The sequence below is a fragment of the Pinus tabuliformis genome, chromosome 8, assembly GCF_031772625.1.
Source record: "Pinus tabuliformis cultivar Carrire ecotype Pingquan chromosome 8, CPIR1, whole genome shotgun sequence".
Taxonomy (NCBI): Eukaryota; Viridiplantae; Streptophyta; class Pinopsida; order Pinales; family Pinaceae; genus Pinus; species Pinus tabuliformis.
The window spans coordinates 1,631,359,068-1,631,378,180 of NC_142294.1; the positions used below are offsets into that span (position 1 = coordinate 1,631,359,068).

Consider the following 19,113-nt stretch of genomic DNA (forward strand, 5'->3'; position numbering starts at 1 on the left):
AAAGCTAGAATCGTTGGTCACGGAAAAGTCAAGTTGAAGTTTCAAGGTGGAAGGATTAGAACACTTCCGGGTGTTCTGCATATTCCTGCATTAGCCATAAATCTAATTTTTGTAAGCCAGATGGATGATGCAGGTGTAAAAACAGTGTTCGAGAAAGATACCTACAAGATGGTTCAGGGAGCATTGGTATTGATGTGGGGAGTTCGGATTGGAACTCTGTACAAGCTGCAAGGTAGCACTGCTATTGATGAGTGCAATAGTTCTTTGATTCCTGAAAGTGGAGCAGAAAATCTAGTGGTCTCTGGAGAAAATACCATGTTATGGCATCAAAGGCTTGGACATATTGGAGAAAATGGCCTTCGAACACTTCTTGGTAAAGGTATGGTAGAAGGTATGTCTAATAGTTCTCTGGATTTTGATTTCTGTGAAAAATTTGTATATGGGAAGCAGAATTGGGTGAGTTTCCTCTCTAGTGGTGAGAGGGCGAAACAGATATTAGAGCTTGTGCAGAATGATGTGTTTGGACCTGTTTCGGTTCCATCACTAGGCAAGTAAGTGTACTATGTATCATTTATAGATGACTTATTAAGGAATACATGGATATCTTTCCTCAAGAAGAAATCTAAAATCATTGATAGGTTTAAAGAATGTAAGGCTCTGGTGGAAAACCAGACATAGAAGAAGATAAAGGTGTTGAGGACAGATAGCGGTGGAGAGTTTTACAAGAAGGAATTTGAAGAGTTCTATAAGAAGTGTGGTATAGCATGGCATAAGACACTCCATACACACCTGAGAAAAATGGAGTTGCAGAAAGAATGAAGAAGACGTTGATGGAAAGGGCAACAAGCATGCTTAGCAGTGTCGGGTTAAGACAGGAATTTTGGGCAAAGGTGGTGGAGACTGCATGTTACCTAGTCAATAGATCACCTTCATCAGCGTTGGAGGATAAGACTCCACAAGAGGTATGGACTAGTAAAAAACCTTCTCTTTCATATCTGAGGGTATTTGGATGTGATGAATATGTACATGTTCCAAAGGAGAAAAGAACAAATTTGGATAGTAAATCTGAAAAGTGCATCTTTATTGGGTATAAGAATGGTTTAAAAGGTTATAAGCTTTGGAACCCAGTAACAAGGAAGGTTGTGTACAACCGAGATGTGGTGTTTAGAGAGGTGAAAGTGAAATTTTCTTAGCAAAGAATCCTGTGTATCATTCAAAGACAAAGCACATTAATGTTCAGTATCACTTTGCGAGAGATATGGTAGAAGAAAAAAAGGTGTTGTTCGTAAAGGTGGACACTTTGAAGAATATTGCAGATGCATTGACAAAGTTTGTGAGCACTGAGAAGTTCCCTTGGTGTAGAGAAACAATGGGCATTGGATCAATGACTAGGCTCTCATGTGGCCCCCTGTGGAAAGAAACAACAAGTGGGAGAATGTCGGGTTGTGTTATATTATTTCCATGACTAGCCCACGCGTGGGGGGGTTGTAGCTACCCTTGTATGTTGCGTCGGGCACTACCGGGGGGTCACATGGGGAGTGGCTATTAGGGGGTAAGCAGGGGGGCAGTAGCCCCCCTGCACGGGGTCCAGGGCAGTGGCTTGGGAAAAATATTTTGGACCCTATATTAGGTGGGCGGACCTACCTATGGTTTTGTGAATGGATTTCGCACATGGTTTTGGGCACAATGGTTTTCGGTCCATGGTATTTTATAGATCTAGTCAAGGGAACTACAGTTAGGTTCTAATCCAGGGTTAATGTATTGGGTTTATGGATGCTTCGGCATGTAAATATATGTATTGTAATATTGAAAGGAACATAATTAAAAATCAATCTGGTAGTCCCGGTTTTGGGATCCAGGAGAAAATCTTTGTGTATATTTGTTTTATGTGTTATGCTATTGCCATTGTTTTCTATTTTTAGAATTCATATGCAGGTAATTTTTGTACAGGGTTAAAACCTACACATATGATCTACATAATACTTCAAATTAAAAGAGAAATGCCTTTGGGTCTTCACTTCTTATTCCATGAAAATTATGGAGGATAGAAAGAAATATGTTTTTCATTGTTAATGTTGTATCCTAAGGATAGGGAATCCAAAAGGTTTTGAATCTCCTCTTCCTCTACCTCTACCACCTCCTCTTCCACCTCCTCTATTTCCTCCTCCTCCTCCTCCAATCCTATGTTGTTCACCATTGACATTGTGTACTTCTCCTTCTCCTTCTTCATCCATGATGGATTCCTCAGAATAAATATTCGATTCTACAACAGGATTATCTAGCTTTTCTTCTAGTTCTTCTGGTTCCTGTATCAATGGTTTGAAGTAAGTTTCTTCTTCTTCTTCTTCAATAGGAACTTCCAACTCTTGAGCTAGAAGTTGTTCTCCAGTTGAAGATAGGAAAATTATTCTTGTTCTTGGAGATGTAGGATCTACTTCAATTACAACTTCTGTTGATGAAGTTGGTGAACCTTCAGATTGGATTTCGGATCCCAACATTTCAGGAAGTCTATATTGGCCTACTATGGATGGAATTCGAGTTTGTTTGGGTGGTGTGGCACTACGTGGTCGTGGTGGAGTGAGTGATGATGTGGGAATTAAACTTCTTCCTCTACCTACAAACCTACCTCTAGAGTCTCTTTCCCTATGCATATCATGTTTTTATTGATTTTTTTTTAGACTTATATTTACACTTCCCCGCAACGGCGCCAAAACGTTTGGTCAATTTAATATTCTTAAATTGCAAGCATAAATTATCAATCGGAGTTGGTAAACTTATGAAGTGAAAGCGCACTATATATGCTAGGAGCCTTTCCTTTAGTTTGTGAGATGATGGTTATATTTGTTTTGGGATTTTCGTTGTTATCTAGGTTCCTATTATATTAGAGTTATATTTCTACAAATTAATAAGTGGAGGTTAAGCTATTGTTATACTCATCTACTAGTTCACACCTATATTAAGTATCATTCTAAATCATCTTATGTTAATCATTATACCATTATGAATCTATCCAAAACACCTTGCTGCTATAAAACAAAGTACTGAAATTCAAATGATTCTAAGAGCAATAATGCGATCCTTCAAAATTTGTCTGCAAAGTATATACAAACTCTAATTCTAAAAATCATTAAATTAATCTTCTAACACTGACTACAGAATATATAGAAGTTATAATTCTAAAAGCATAAAAATATTGACTCTAATTAAGTGAAAAAAACGTTGAAGAACTAAACCATTAAACGACTGTGAAGAAATGTAAGCACAAACGAAATAACGAAATGATAAATGAAATAACTGAGTTATAATGAAATGATGAAACAACGAAACAAGTAAACTAAACTAGAACGAAATGCAATAACAGAAAGCGATAAAATTAAATAAACTAAACCTCGACTATCTGCAAGGGCCCTCTGCATACAGTAGGTGTAAATCACGCTCACATACGCATCGAATAACAGAAAGGTAGCTTTAATTGAATATGAGAACAATGTTTTGTTTCACAATTCTTCATAAATATAACTATTACTTCCCTTCTATCCTTTACAGCGGATAGACGTTTATATATAAAATGTGTGCTCAACAGTTTGAGACTTTTATGCCTACAAGTCTTTTAATAAATCCTTATTGAAATTTTAAACTTAACAATAAAAGCGCTATCTCGACGATTTGCTATTTGGAAATAAAACTGGAGAAACATGATGCATTCGGACTTCTACTGCCACATGTTTGACCCCTGCCTTTAACCGTGCCACTGTGTGGTTCCTTTAGTGAATTGGCTCAAGTGAATAGGAGGAGATCCATGAGGGGATTGATCCTCAACCATTCATCTCAAGAACAACTACAAGGTTGAAGCATCAAGCCAAGAAGTCCCAAACACATCAAGGACAAGAAGGTATACCATCTACTATTCATCAAGGAAGACTACTAAATAAAAGCCTTTCGTATAAAGGCACCTTCAAGAAGATCAAGTCAAAATGGGACCTACATCAAGCTACACCATCTTCAAGGGAAGAAGAACTACGAGACAAGTCATCACTCTCCAAGCAGATCTCATCATCAAGCAAATCTATTTGAAGAAAGAAATTTGAAGAGCATCAAGATCCAAGAAGGCAAGCCATAAAGTCTTCAAAATAAAGTCTGCTACATCTCAAACTCTATCAAGTAAGTATATATGTCCCCTCCTAAACATAAATCGATGTCTTTTTGCAAGGAAAGCAACAAATTGTTTGGGACCACTAACTTCCTTGCATGGAAGAAGAGGATTTATTTACTTCTCAAAGAGAATGAACTTTAAACCTCATCAAAGGGAATACCACTATCCCTACTAAGGAAAAAAGCTCAAGCCTTAGCCAAGTACAATAAGGATGAGACAAGAGCTCAAAATATTATAATAGAATATATCAAAGACTCTCTCATTCCTTATGTCTCCAAATTTGAAACATCAAAATAAATCTATGATAAACTAATTAAGCTATTCTTGGTAAGCATGGCTGGAGAAGTGATATCTCTACGAAATGATTTGTACAATATGAATATATCAAAGGAAGGAATAGCTCCCTACTTCATGAATATCTTTGAGATGATATATCAACTTCAAGAACTAGGAGAAGCCATGTCTAACAAAGAAATGACAATTGTAGTACTCAATGCTCTATGTGAGGATTGGGGCAACTTCACATCAAGCATATATTCCAAGAAGGAATCCACCCCACTAAGTGATCTATGGTCTCTACGCAAGATAGAGGAAACTAGACTCAAAGCCAAGGATGGTGTGGGATCAAAGGAGCAAGCATTTGAGAAAGGGAAAATTTGGCAAATTTGGTCCACGAAGAACGAGCAATAGAGATATGTCCAAAGTCGAATGCTTTGGATGTCAAGCATATGGACACTACAAAAGGGATTGTCCCAAACTTAATAATGACAACAACAACAAGAGAAAAATAGAAGAAGCTTGCATAACTCAAGAAGTGAAAGAAGAAGGAAGATCCTATGACTCGGTCAACCTCTTTACTTAAGTCTTGTTTCAAAGTTTTGAGTAGCATAGGAGCATATAGAGATAGGATAGAATGCATGGTTAAGTAGCATCTTCTAGAATATAGGAGAATGGTATAGATATAGCTCAAGATATTCATGTAGAAGGAGCATACCTATTATAGGACCTCATCCACAATGAAAGAATAATTGATCATGATTAAAATCTTAGAAGGCCTCTATCATCAAAAGGAAGAAACATTTGCAGGATAAGGGTCTTCAAGATCCTCTTATAGAATATTCAAAATAAAGTTCATAAATAAGAGCGGATGTTTCATTGGGAGTCCCATTCATGGGATGCCAAAAAGAATGATATGCAGGCAAGAAAATATGAAGCAAGAAAGGCTACACCAATCAAGAAGAACCATCAAATGAAGCCAAGATGATCAAAGAAGAATCAAGATGAGGTATGTATGCATCAAATTTTAATTCATGTTATCATATATATTATTGGGTCTAGGAATATTTCTAAAGCATGATCAAGCATAAAAGGATCTCTTTCACCAATGACATGCTCGAAGGCATGTACTACAATGCAATGAAGGTCAACATGAAGAAGTGTTCCTATAAGGAGTACAAGGTGGTTGACTAATCAATTCAAAAAGAAGAAAATGAAGAAAGAGATCAAGCATGTGAAGAACACCATGGTCTCAAAGAATCACTATCTGACAAGATCCATTAAAGACATCTCCCGAAAAAGGAATGACAACTTTGACAAAAGAAGAAAAATATCAAGGGACCCTTGACACCTATGAAGGCCTTGGATATATTAAGGTACAGATAATTGATTCAACTCTACAAAGATGTCATGATTAAGAAGCCATCCAACAAAAGCATTATTCAATGTTGAATTAATATCAGGATGAATTCCTAAAGGGCTACTAAATCAAAGTATGGGAACAAGCAAGTACAACCAAGCATATATGTGACAAATATTTCGAGGCATAGTCGGGTGACAAAGGAGTATCCAAATGATGAACGATCCTCACATATATCAAGAAGGCAATTTTCCACAAAGGCAGCAATGACATCACGAAGTTAGGAAAGAAAGTGATCAATGGTCGGTGCCCTACCAAGAAGAAGTTCAAAAAAAGACTTCATGACATCAAAAGAAAGGAGATCAAGCAGTTGAAGGACCCACGAAGAAGAAGTTGTTGATGAATGGACAAGTCCCTAGCTAAGAGGGAGTTCTAACAAGTTCCCAATTACTATGATGCTATAACAGATGGATTTCCAATCCAGTTTCTCTTATGTGAATTCTTCAAGATTGAAAAATATCCAAAAACCTTGTAATGATTTATGAATACCTCCATAGTTAAGAGGGAGTGTTGAAGAAAGTGTAACTAGGTTCGTTCTTCATAAATTTACTTTTGATATTTGTATTTATACAAGAAAAGAAATATTATTTTTGTTCTATTTATCAATGAGTTTCTTGCTCATTGAAATAGGTATAACACATGTCAAAGTGCTATAGGTACGTCAAAGGGTCAAAATAAAATATTGAAGGCCCTTAAGGGCATGTTACACTATGTATACATTTGTATAAGAGTCAAAGATATCCCTCCAAGCAAAGTCACAAGTCCTCCATGCAACGACATCACCAAAAGAAGCTAATCCAAAGAAGAAAAATGAAGTTGGCCTCAAGTTAGCCTAAAGGAGGGACAAACCTCTATATATAGAGGTTGTCCACTCCTCCAACGACAAGTAATGATACCTCTGAAATCAGCAAGAAAAGGAAGACTGAAAAAGGGTGAATAAAGTCGAAGTAAAAGGAGCCTCTAGTGTAGCGAAGAAGGAGAAGACAAAACCGAAGTTTAGAGGGTTGTTCTAAGGGTAAATCACAGTCACACGTGTGAGAAAAGGAGGTCTCTCTGCGGTCATAACAGCAGCAACATAACAATCTCATATCTCTCATTTTTTGGGCTAGAAACTTAGGCCTATAAGGCCTCCCACTAGAGCGAAGAAGAGGCTCTCCCAAGCGAAGGTAAAAGGAGTCAAATATACAAGGAAACCTCCCACACGTGTGAGAAATTAGGGCTGCAGTGTTGTCATATCAAGTCTACAACTACACATCAAGAAGAAGCTCAGTTGGACAAGAGAAGGAAGGTATCTTCATAGGTGAAGGATCTCACTAAGTATCAAAGATAAGTATCTCTTCTATAGCTCACATAAACAAGGTATATCACTAGTTGTCAAAGGAAGAAGGAGGATGAAGTGTCAGGGAACAAAGTGCTAGAAGAAGGAGGACGAAGTGCGGGGAAACAAAGTGTCGGAAGAAGGAAGGACTTTTTATTGTGCTTGGAGGATATTCTTGTCAAGGGTCTAGGGTTTGGCATTGATCAATAAGAGAAATTTACGAAAGGGTTTTCCTCTCTAAGAGAGAGAGGTTTTTCCCTGATAGAGAGCCAATATCTTGTGTTCTTGTTTCTTGTGTTCTGGTAGCAGTTTGATGAAGTAAACACACATACAATAATAATAAGAGAAGAATATCAAGCTAACAAGTTAAATTGAAAAATTACTTCACAAATTGTTATCAAGTAAAGAAGAATCCTACTATATCTAATTTCCCTAGATTAATCAACACTATTATCACCATTCTATCAATTTGTTACAATGTCATATTGTGCTCATAATTCATTTCCTATCAACATGATCATTTATTTAGTCTATTAAAATAAGTAATCATGAATCACATTTTTAGTGAAGGATGATAGAATATCTTTCGAACCATTTCAATCATAGAGTAGAATTCTAATAATACGAAAGAATCTAAATTAAGGACATCATATCTAAAATTGGAGTAAAGAAACCTCAATTCCATTGCAATGAGATGCTAGTAACATTTATATGTCAACATATTCCAACTCTAGTGCATAACTAAACTTGCATTAAGCCACGCATCTACATGGGTACATCATTATTCCTTTAGAGCTCCATCACAACATACATGAAGTCTAGTTAATCTTGTTACATTTTCATTAACCCGTCCATGTTATCCACACATAATTCTCTATAATGTTTCAATGACATACATCTAGTCTCCATAAATCCATTATTTAAATAAACAATCCTCAACCTTAGAGTATTCCAACATTTTACTTCAAGGTTGATCTACACATTGAAGGTGTAGTGTTCTCACTATGAATCTTCCCCTACAAACCCCTCACAATTTATGTCATTTCATTTGGGAAACACCATGGCCATTTTTCCAATTGTCTCAATATTTTTATGTGTACATCCTCTTTTATGATATCTTCATAGCAATTACTCAAGATCTCATGAGAAGGGACCATGGTGATTTACTAGTTAAATCAAATCTAGAGGCTGAACTTTGCTTCAATTTCTATAAAATTAATAATATTGTTCATTATACAAAAAATATAATTGTAACCTTCCCAATGAACTCGGGATGGTTGAATTTGGATATTCTAGTCATTTATAATGGTTTCTATTAAGTTGAACTTTCCCTATTTTGGCACTTCCAATATACAAAATTTGCGTCAAGGACAATTTGATCAAATATCAAAACCTAGCCTATAATAAACATGGATATAAATTCCTAGATTTGTTCTCTAGAAAGTCATTCCAACAATTAGTCTTGTTCTCAAAGTAGATATCCAACCTAGCTTCAATGTCCTTCCAATATTGGTTGCTTGACACTTAAAAGAGTTGCTAGCTCTAATACCCTTCGAAAAGTTCTCAAAGTGTTCTTTTTTTCAACAAATTCTCTCAATTTCTTAAACTTGTTAAAAAGAAATTCCTATGGAAATTTTGCTCCATATATTCTATTTTCCTTTCTATGGTTGCTTTTTAGCTTCTAAAAATTTGATGAAGGCCCAAAGTGTGCTATAGTCCAATTTTGATGAAACTGGGTCAACTGAGGGTTCCAATGGGTTCCAATGGGCATTTTCCAACATCAAAATAACGAAACATTTTGTTAATGCATGGTTCCTTCATTAGCAAACTGACACTTTATTGAATTCGAGACTCTTGATTATTCCACAAATACACTATTCCACAAGCATGTCTCATTTACTAACAAGATGACACTTAGTCAAATTTGCGAGTGTGACCTATGTACTAATACAAAATTTCATCAATACACATTCTCTTTACTAATGAAAACATTTCATTGATACACATTCTCATTACCAATGAAATTACAGAGTCAAATTTGGGAAATTGACTATTTTTCTAGTGCATCATTATGCTAATAAGCATTTTATTCACTAGTGGAATCAGAATGAAGTTCAAGAATCCAACCATTCCTAACATTACAGCCACACATTCTACTAGCATGTGATTACCTTTACTAGCAAAATGGAACTTTGTTCATTCTACAAACATTGATTGTTAGCAATTTTTCCAATCTTGAAATTTGGTCAGTCCATCAATGCTAAAAATCAAACATTGAAACTACCATTGAAACTAAATTGTTCTCCTAACACCAAAAAACAACCATTGTGATGCTTCACTAACAAAATGAGATCTCGTAGACTTTTAGGAAGTTTATCATTTACTAGTGCATGGAAACCATGTCTCACCACCACCTTAGCAACAAAATGGAACATAATCGGGCATTAAGAAATTGATCTTTCTATTAGTGCAACAACTTAATCATTATATTGTCACTATAATCGATCATTCCACAAAAATTGCTTCTCTAGTAAAATGACAACCAATTTTCCACATTTGACTATATTGTTTCTTCAAAATGAAACAAGAATTAACCAAAATTTGTTTCTAGATAATTACAATACCATTGGCATTAAATTATTCCACTAGCATTATTACTATTCACTAACACATTAGATGTTTAGGAAATCAACCATTATGTTTAATATTCTCTTTGATTATTTTGCTAACATGACTTCCTTTAACTAGAAGGATGGCACTTATTTTCCTATCATTCTTACCCTATTGAAATGACACTTAACCATTTATGGAGGCCTCAAATATATCTTGTTTGATCACAGTAGAATGGCACTTAGCCATTTTTGGGAAATTAGTCACCCAGTTGATGTGGCTCTTAGTTATCAATGAAATGGCTCTTGGTTATTTCAACAACGAATTCCTCCCATCAACATAGAACAATAAATTATTATTTATCCTAACATGCAAGGTATTTTTTAATATATTAACAAATTATTTTCCCTCAAACATCACAATACCTTACTTGTATTATAAACACATCTTAACAGAGTTTAAGGTGATAAATTTGACAAAAAATTAGGTGCCCTACACAAATACAAGGGAATGGTTCGTGCATGCCCTCAAGGGTTTTGAGGGCCTTCAAATCAACCTAGAACCTTGAAAAATCCTAAAACGGCCTAGAACTATATCTTCTCTAGATTTTTTTCTTTATCAAATTCTGATGAGAATGAAGTTACTAGGTCATTTAGATAATGCATGCACTACGCCATCACACAACCCTTAGTTTCTTAATGGGTAACGAATTATTCTAACTCAAATAAACTACCTCAATAGATTCCGATCAAAATGGACTTTTCTTGATCATTTTGGATAATGCATGCACTACATTGTCACAGAACCCTTAATTTCTCAATAGATGGCAAGGTACTCTGACTCAACCAAACTACTCAATGCACTTTCAAAGCTCAAAAATTGAACATAAGCACAAGCTAATTACTAAGACAATGCATTCTAACATAGACACTACATAATTCATAGCTATGTAAAGTAAGTATCTGGTTTGAAAACAAGGGCATATAATACATCATGTGAAACTCAGCAAACAAACAATAAATTTAATACTTATTTTATACATAAATATAAACATGTTGAATCATTGCCAAAAAAACATTTACCACCCAATCATAGGCATTTTATTCAAATATCATCCCCAAGCAAGGATATGAGATGACAAAGGTAAAGCTACCTACAAGTTTACTTGGAACCTTAACCTACTAAGGGAAATGAGCAATTGAGCAACCAAGAACATTTCATGAATGCACATTAGCATGGATTCAATCATCTATGTTCACATATGCCTACGCAATTTATAAAATCCCAACAACATAAGTCTAGCCTCACATAGGTAAGAGCTTAGCACACATTTTTTAGCCTTTACTCAATATCATACTTTACCCTTCTACACCCAAGTTTGCCCAACAACTAGACTAATGTATGATTAGTAGAATCAAGTATGAGCCTAGCAATATTTCTACTCAATAACATACTTTTACACTTTTTCTACCAAGATTTCCCAACAACTAGACTTATGTACAATTAGTAGCCCTATTATGGCCATATTCATATAGAACCAATTACAAAACAAATGAAGGGATCTAGAGGGTTGAAAAGTAGGAAAGGAGAACCCTTACAGACTCCAAAGGAAAAACAATGGAGATAGGTACAGACCAACAACTAAAGGATCAAAGAGCGAGGAGGTAGAACCGTTATAGACATCAAGGAGAAATATGCCAATGGAGATACATAGAGAGTGAAATCGCATGCATAGGAGAGCATGGATTCATTCCATGGCCTTGTGTTAATGATGCATTTACTAATCGTGGAGGACAAGTTAGGTAAGTACAATATGCAAAGTGAGGTGTCCAAACATTTTATCCCTAGATTTTGGAGGATCTGTTAGGTAAGAGAAACTTGCACCAAAATAATTCTTGATTACTTCATTACTCAAGTTGACATGTATAAGTTACATCATTAATACAACACAAAATGCCTTTTATAAAATCCACAAGAATCAACACATAGACAAAAATATTTACATGATATTTACACATTTAAATGTATAAAATAGAGACTTAAAAATGTGATTTTGTAAATTGAAATTTCTTTTGTACAATTTTCATTTTGTCTTATATAATTTTCACTTTACACCCAAAAAAAAACAAATTTTTCTTTAAAAAAAACTAGTCTTTGGCACTTTTATGCTTATGAAACTTTTTTCATTTTAGCTCTCCTCTAATAAAAACCAATTTTTTCCTTCTTCAACACTTGCTTTAGCCTGTCCATACTTATTCTACTGAAACTTTTGTCATTTTAGTTATTTTCCTTTGTTTAAACATGTGCTTTTGAAACTTTTGTCTTTTAGATTTTTTGACTTTTTATAATTGTAATGTAAACTTTAGTTTTATCAATATATCTATTTATGAGAATTTTCTTTTTCACTTTTGCTTTGTTTAGGTCTTTTAGATTTTTTGACTCTTTATATCTATCATGTAAACTTTAATTTTATCTACATCTTTATATATGAAAATTTTCTTTTTCACTTTTGCTTTTTTTAGACATGCGCTCTTGAAACTTGTCCTTTAGATTTTTTGACTTTTTGTAACTGTCATGTAAACTTTAATTTTATCATATATTCATTTAAACTTTAAATTTATCTATATATTTATTTATGAAATTTTTCTTTTTCACTTTTATGGCTATCATGTAAACATTGTCTTTATCCATAATCATGCATTTTAACTTTTTGACTTTATGACTCATATAAAAACCTATTGTCTTTATCCATAATCATGCATTTTAACTTTTTGACTTTATGACTCATATAAAAACCTTTTTTTAATATTTTATAGATATTATGTAAACATTGCCTTTATCCATAACAATGTTTTTTAAGGTTTTGTTGTTTTAGCTTTTTCAATTTTATAACTTTTATGTAAATATTGTTTTTTTTAATTATTTGTATAGATGTCATAAAGCTATATTTTGCCCATAGATTCCATTTCTAAACTGTCTTTACCACTGTCATGTAAATTTATTTTTGTCCATAGGCTCCATTTCTAAACATTTGTCTTCTTGGCTTTGCTTTTTTTTACTTTTATTTCTAATTTCTTTGTCCATAAACTTCATTTCTAAATATTTGGCTTTTTGGCTTTTATGTCTGATTTATTTGTCCATAAACTCCATTTCTAAATTTTCGTCTTTATGGCTGTCATACAAAGCTTTACTTTTGTCCCTAGTCTTCATTTCTATAATTTTTGTCTTTTCAGCTTGGGTGTTTTTTTTTATTTTTATGGCTGATTTCTATGATTGTCATGTAAACTTTACTTTTGTCCATAGACTCTATACTAATGGTTTCTAAATTTTCGTCTTTTTTTCTTTTTTATTTTCCTTGTGCTTTTTAAATTTTTGTCTTTTGACTTTTATAGTTGTTCTCTAAATTTACCTTTTTAACCATCAGCCTAGATCCATCTTAACTCCAGATCTTCCAAGGGAAAAGAGAGATCAAATCTCTTAGGATGCAAACCTGTTTTAGAGTGAAAAGAGATTTAATGACTCTAGGCACTTGGTAGATTCAGAATTAGATTGGTTATTTAACAATAAAAATGATATTTAACATATAGAGGTGTAGATACTCTAGACTCTCTACCCTCTCTTTTAAGGGGAGGGCACCTTTTTAGGAGGAAAGAGATGTTCTTATCCATTAGGGAAGAAAAAACAACCTTAAAATCCAATCACATAAATGTCACATACCCAACCCCATATGGTAAATATATACATAAAAAAAATTTACGATAAGGTCACAACTCCATTATCGTTATAGTTCTTAGTTAGCATGGACCGATAGGGTCATGTATTATATTCACGAGCTGATAGTGTTTGTGTATGTTATATTTGTTAGACTTAATGTATCGCCCCACTCCATATGTGAAACACATCGTATAACCTAAGTGCTGCAGCATTTGGCATTCCGAGACAACTCTGACTGTCAGCACCGCTGGCACCATCCGCAGTGGACATATGGACGCGGCAATAAATTCCGCCGGCCTGTTCACGTGAAGGGGTGTGGTTCGGGGTTAGAGAATTCCCGCTTGTTTTTTTTTGCCGCCTCAATCGACGGTAAGGATGTTCCAGAATGGATCGGAGGGTGGAGATGCCCCCTCGACATCACTTCTGGAGGTTGATGCTATATAAACCTTCCTCTTCTCGACTCTTCGAGCTTTCCGGCATAACTCGGCGACTCTGCTGTTCTCCGCTCCACCCCGCCACAGTCAGTGGATTGATTGACGACTTTGCGCCGAGCGAACACCTACCCTCTCCGCCCAGCGCGCATCCTCATCGCCGAGCGTCCGTCCTGTGTTTTATAAACATCCGAAATGACTTCTGGTAAGTGTTGCAGTCGTTAACGTATGAGTTTGGTTCTATTAAGTTTATCGTTTTTCGGTTCTCTTGGTTTTTCCCTTAGGAAATCAGGACTAACGATTATCCTCTGCCGTTTAATGCATAATGCAGATGTCCGCCTCTGAGATTGACTCGGGCAGGGAGGTCCTCTTCAAGGTTATGGAATGCCGACGATTCAACAGGTGCGACCCTTCAGCTTTCTGTTTGTTGTATGTATTTTAATCCGGGTTAAAAATGTCCCTTTGTTTTTGTTCTTCTATCTGTCGGCAGAGGGTTACCCCTGCGCCTGACCGAAGCCCCAACCTTACTCTTCCATGGTTGGACGCAGATGGCGACGGGAGGTTCTTCATTGACCTGCTCCAATTCTTCTTGGTTTCGTGATATGGGTTCTAGAGAAACCCTAACGCTTCCAACGGTTCTGGGTTGGAAAGCTTCCAGTTTATGAGACTGTAGTTCAATCTTTGAATTGTTGTAGTTTTAAAACTGTGTATTGTATATGAATCTTGAGTTAAATTTCAAACACGACTCTTCTGGTTACATATGTTGGGTTCTAGACCCATTTGTTCTGGAACTGGACTGTTACAGCCTTGCGGCCGTATCTATTTTGACTTAAAACTCTGTATTTATATTTTCATATCAGTTGCGAGTCTCTTTCTTTGCTTTAAAAGAATTTGTATGGATTCTGTCATTTGAATACTGCCCAGATTCACAATATAGATCACCGTTCAGGTAATGTATTGATTATTCTTCTGGTGTTTTGGTAGAGGTTTACCTAGGTTTGTATACGCTTGTTCAGCAAGTCTTTTATTACATGTTTATGAGTAATTACGCATGCATCACGGTGAAATAGTTGTTTCGGTCGTTTCGACCCTATGCCTTCTGCATGTAAGTGAATGATTAATCATATATGATTATACCAACGAGTCTGGATGTTTAATCAGTTTCCTAACTCGTTATATATGTATCACTGTAACTCGTTCTAGATATATATCACTGTAACTCGTTATATATATGTCACTGTTTTTTTTTTTTTTAAGAGATAGCTCTTTGTGTAACAATTTAGTTGCTGCTCGGTCTTCTTTTAAATTTACTTAAATGATAACTCAATAAAGTTTTGATTCCTGCTCTTTGAGTTTTGTTTTCGGTTTTCCGGGTGTGCGGTCTTATTTCAGATATACTCCACCCATTTGAGTACTCACCATGCACAAAATGATTGCGGAGCTCATTCTATACCGCAGGAGCTACCCGGCTCTGAGGGTTATGTTTTATTCTTCTTTCTTGACCTACCTTATTCCCTGAGTTCAGTACAAATCTCGGGAAGATACTATTTCCGTGTATTAAGTTTTGGGTTAATGTTATTGTCGTTCCACACCGCTGTTCTACTATTGATAGCTTCTCTTAATATTGACAAAACCCTTCTTTTTTTAAAAACTACCCATGAAAACAGTTTTCTACCATCCTGTTCACAGTCGGGGTTTTAATCTTATCTTTGTTTCTGAGTGCGTTGACAACGAGGCAGTAACCTCTACCGCCAGGTTTCTGTCCCGCACTGTTCTTATCTCTTTTCCCTGTTCCGGGTACAAGTACTACAGTTTATCGTACCCAAGTCACAATCGTTTGCAGACCTCCTAGTGCAGCAATAGGTAGTAACATTTGTATTTTCAAGGAAACAATGTCTTATATAACACACAGATAACTTTCAGATGCTTTAAGGTTTAGTTTACTTACCTGGTCACCGCCAGTACTTTAATCCCTTAGTAAATCACCTGCAGATTCTATGCATAGCTTGTTTAACCGCCCATCCATGAGACTTGTCCTCCAGGACCAGAGTCTCCCCCCAAGCTTCCTCTTGCCGGATCACTATCCTCAGCAAGGTTGCACTTCGTGCTCGACTATCTAATCCTTACCAGACTTAGTCTTTTCGTGTTTTCTTTTCCTCTTTTCTCCCTCTGCCTGTCTCTACAGCCCAGAGTTTTGCCAACCCCCTTCCCTTTTCCCTGGAGACCCTTCCAGTTAGGGAAGGTGGTTATTTGCAGTTTTGATAACTGACTTTCTTTTTCCAATTCCCTCCCGGGAGTTGCCAATACTATCATAAGTATTTCTTTATTGGAATAATTATTCTTTTAGTGCACATATAAAATAGCAAGAAATACTACTAAGGTTTTTTTTTTAAACAAACAGTCTTCCATTGTTAACTTAATTCTGTCTTTTACCACAGTAAGATTTAAATATTTACACTTTTCCCGGGGTCATCACATCTCCCCCGCCTGAGATTGGACATCGTCCCGATGTCTGATGTTCTCAAACAGCCTCGGATAAGCTTGCTTAAGAAGTTCCTCATCTTCCCAAGTGGCCTCGTCAGGCCCATAGTGCTGCCACTGCACTTTAACTTGGGTAATAACTCGCTTCCGCAGCTGTACTTCTCTCCGGTCGAGAATGCTCAGCGGCTCGACCAGGACCTCTCCTTCCGGTTCGACCTGCAACCATCAACAGTACCAGTCATTTACCTTCAAAACACATTTCCAATTAGTTAATCTGAAATCAGTTCTTACCCGTATATCTTGCCATTTGATCACATGCTTAGGGTCGTAAATGTATTTTTTAAGCATGGAAACATGGAAGACATTATGAATTCTAATGTGGCTTGGCAGGGCGAGCTGGTAGGCTACCGGCCCAACTCTTGCCAAGACCTGGAAAGGTCCAAAATAGCGGGGTGCAAGTTTGGCGCAACCGCTCCATTGCAGGGTACTTTTCCTGGCTTGAATTCTTACGTAAACATGGTCGCCGACCTGGTACTCTTTAAACCTTCTTTTTCGATCTGCAAAGCTCTTTTGGCGGTCTTGGGCAGCCTTTAAATTAGTCCGCACCCTTTTTACCATGTCCTCCATTTCTTTGAGCATTTCTGGCCCCAATCTCAATTTGTCCTCTGGCCCACTCCAACTTGAGGGTGTACGGCATTTCCGTCCGTACAAGACCTCAAAGGGAGTCATTTTCAATGATGTGTGATATCCGTTGTTATAAGCGAATTCAACCAAATGTAAATATTCTTCCCATTGAGTCGGTTTCTGCATCACGCATGCTCTTAACATGTCTTCCACTATTTGGTTCACTCGTTCAGTCTGCCCATCGGTCTGGGGATGATAGGCTGTACTGAAATTCAGCTGTGTACCCAGTTCGGTAAACAATGCTTTCCAGAAGGTTGATGTGAATTTTACATCTCGATCGGATATTATTGTCTTCGGAAGCCCATGCAGTTTGAACACATTCTGCATAAAAATGTGTGCAATTTGCACAGCTCTATAGGTAGATTGCACTGGTATAAAGTGCGTTGCCTTACTTAATTTGTCTACTACGACCATGATAGAATCATTGTGCTTCTTTGTCCTAGGCAGCCCGGTTATGAAATCCATGGATATGATTTCCCATTTCCATTCTGGAATGGGCAAAGGTTGTAATAACCCTGCCGGATGTAAATGTTCTGCTTTGATCTGCTGACACTCCAAACACCGCGCTAAATATTCAGCTACATTCTTTTTCATTCCAGGCCAATAGTATTCTTTCCGAAGTGCAGTAAGCATCTTCTGGTATCCGGGATGACCTGCGTAGTGGCTGATATGAAACTCGTCCAAAACCAGATTTTTAAGACTGTCTTTATTAGGTACATACAACCTCTTTTTATAGAGCAGCATCCCATCCTCATCTATCTCATACCCCTGCTGATTTTCTTCGCTGGAAAGTTGTAACTGCTGTTTTATTTGCTGGTATTCGGCATCTTGATCTGCGGCTGTTTTTATCATTTCTTGCAAGGGATTCTTCCATTTCTTGGACGAAATTTCATATAAACATTGCACCTTCCGACTCAGTGCGTCAGCCACACGGTTTTCCCTTCCTTTCAAATGCTTAATATCAAAGTCAAATCCACTTAAGAAATCTGCCCAACGGGCTTGCCTTGAATTCAGGGTGGGCTGACTGAAGTAATTTGTCAAACTGTGATGATCTGTTAACAACAGAAATTTTCTTCCCAGAAGATAATGCCGCCACATTTTTAGTGCATGTATGACAGCTGCTAATTCTAAGTCGTAGGCAGAATATTTCTGCTCGTGCTCCTTTAGCTTTCTTGATTCATAGGCGATCACTTTCCCCTCTTGCATTAACACACCACCCACGCCTTCTCGGCTTGCATCGGTACATACCACGTAATCCTTATTAGGATCTGCTATACTCAAAATGGGAGCAGAGGTGAGCAAACGCTTAAGTTGCTCAAAGCTTTGCTGACATTCTGAAGTCCATTTGAAAGCCCTTCCTTTCTTTTGCAAGGAGGTAATAGGATATGCTACTCTTGAGAAGCCCTCCACAAATCTTCTATAATAACCGGCCAATCCCATGAAAGACCTGATATCTGCCACATCCTTAGGTACGGGCCATTCCATTATGGTCCTTATTTTTTCAGGGTCTACTGCAATCCCTTCCTTTGTGATTACATGACCTAAATACTGTATCTCCTCTTTGAAGAAATCACACTTGCTGAATTTAGCATACAGTTGGTGCTCTCGAAGAGTTTGCAGTACCGACCTGAGATGTTCCTCGTGCTCCTCCTTAGTACGGGAGTAAATCAGAATATCATCGATAAATATCAGTACAAATTTATCCAGAAATTTATGGAATACACTATTCATTAAACACATGAAAGTGGCAGGTGCATTAGTCAGCCCGAAAGGTAGCACTACAAACTCGTAGTGCCCATATCGTGTTCTGAAAGTTGTTTTTGCGATGTCCTCCTCCTTAATTCTAATCTGATGGTAACCTGATCGCAAATCGATCTTAGAAAATATTGTGGCACCCTTGACTTGATCAAAAAGTTCATCAATCCGAGGTAGGGGATATTTGTTTTTGATCGTGAGCTTGTTTAGCTGTCGGTAATCTATACACATTCGAAGGGTTCTATCTTTCTTCCTGACAAATAACACCGGG

The 19,113-nt window shown here is 36.6% G+C and overlaps 1 pseudogene; it reads left to right on the forward strand.

Annotated features, from left to right (window-relative positions):
* LOC149242384 (stromal cell-derived factor 2-like protein) overlaps positions 1-14,587 on the forward strand; it is a 111,047-nt pseudogene extending 96,460 nt beyond the window's left edge.
* The last annotated feature ends 4,526 nt before the right edge of the window (positions 14,588-19,113 follow it).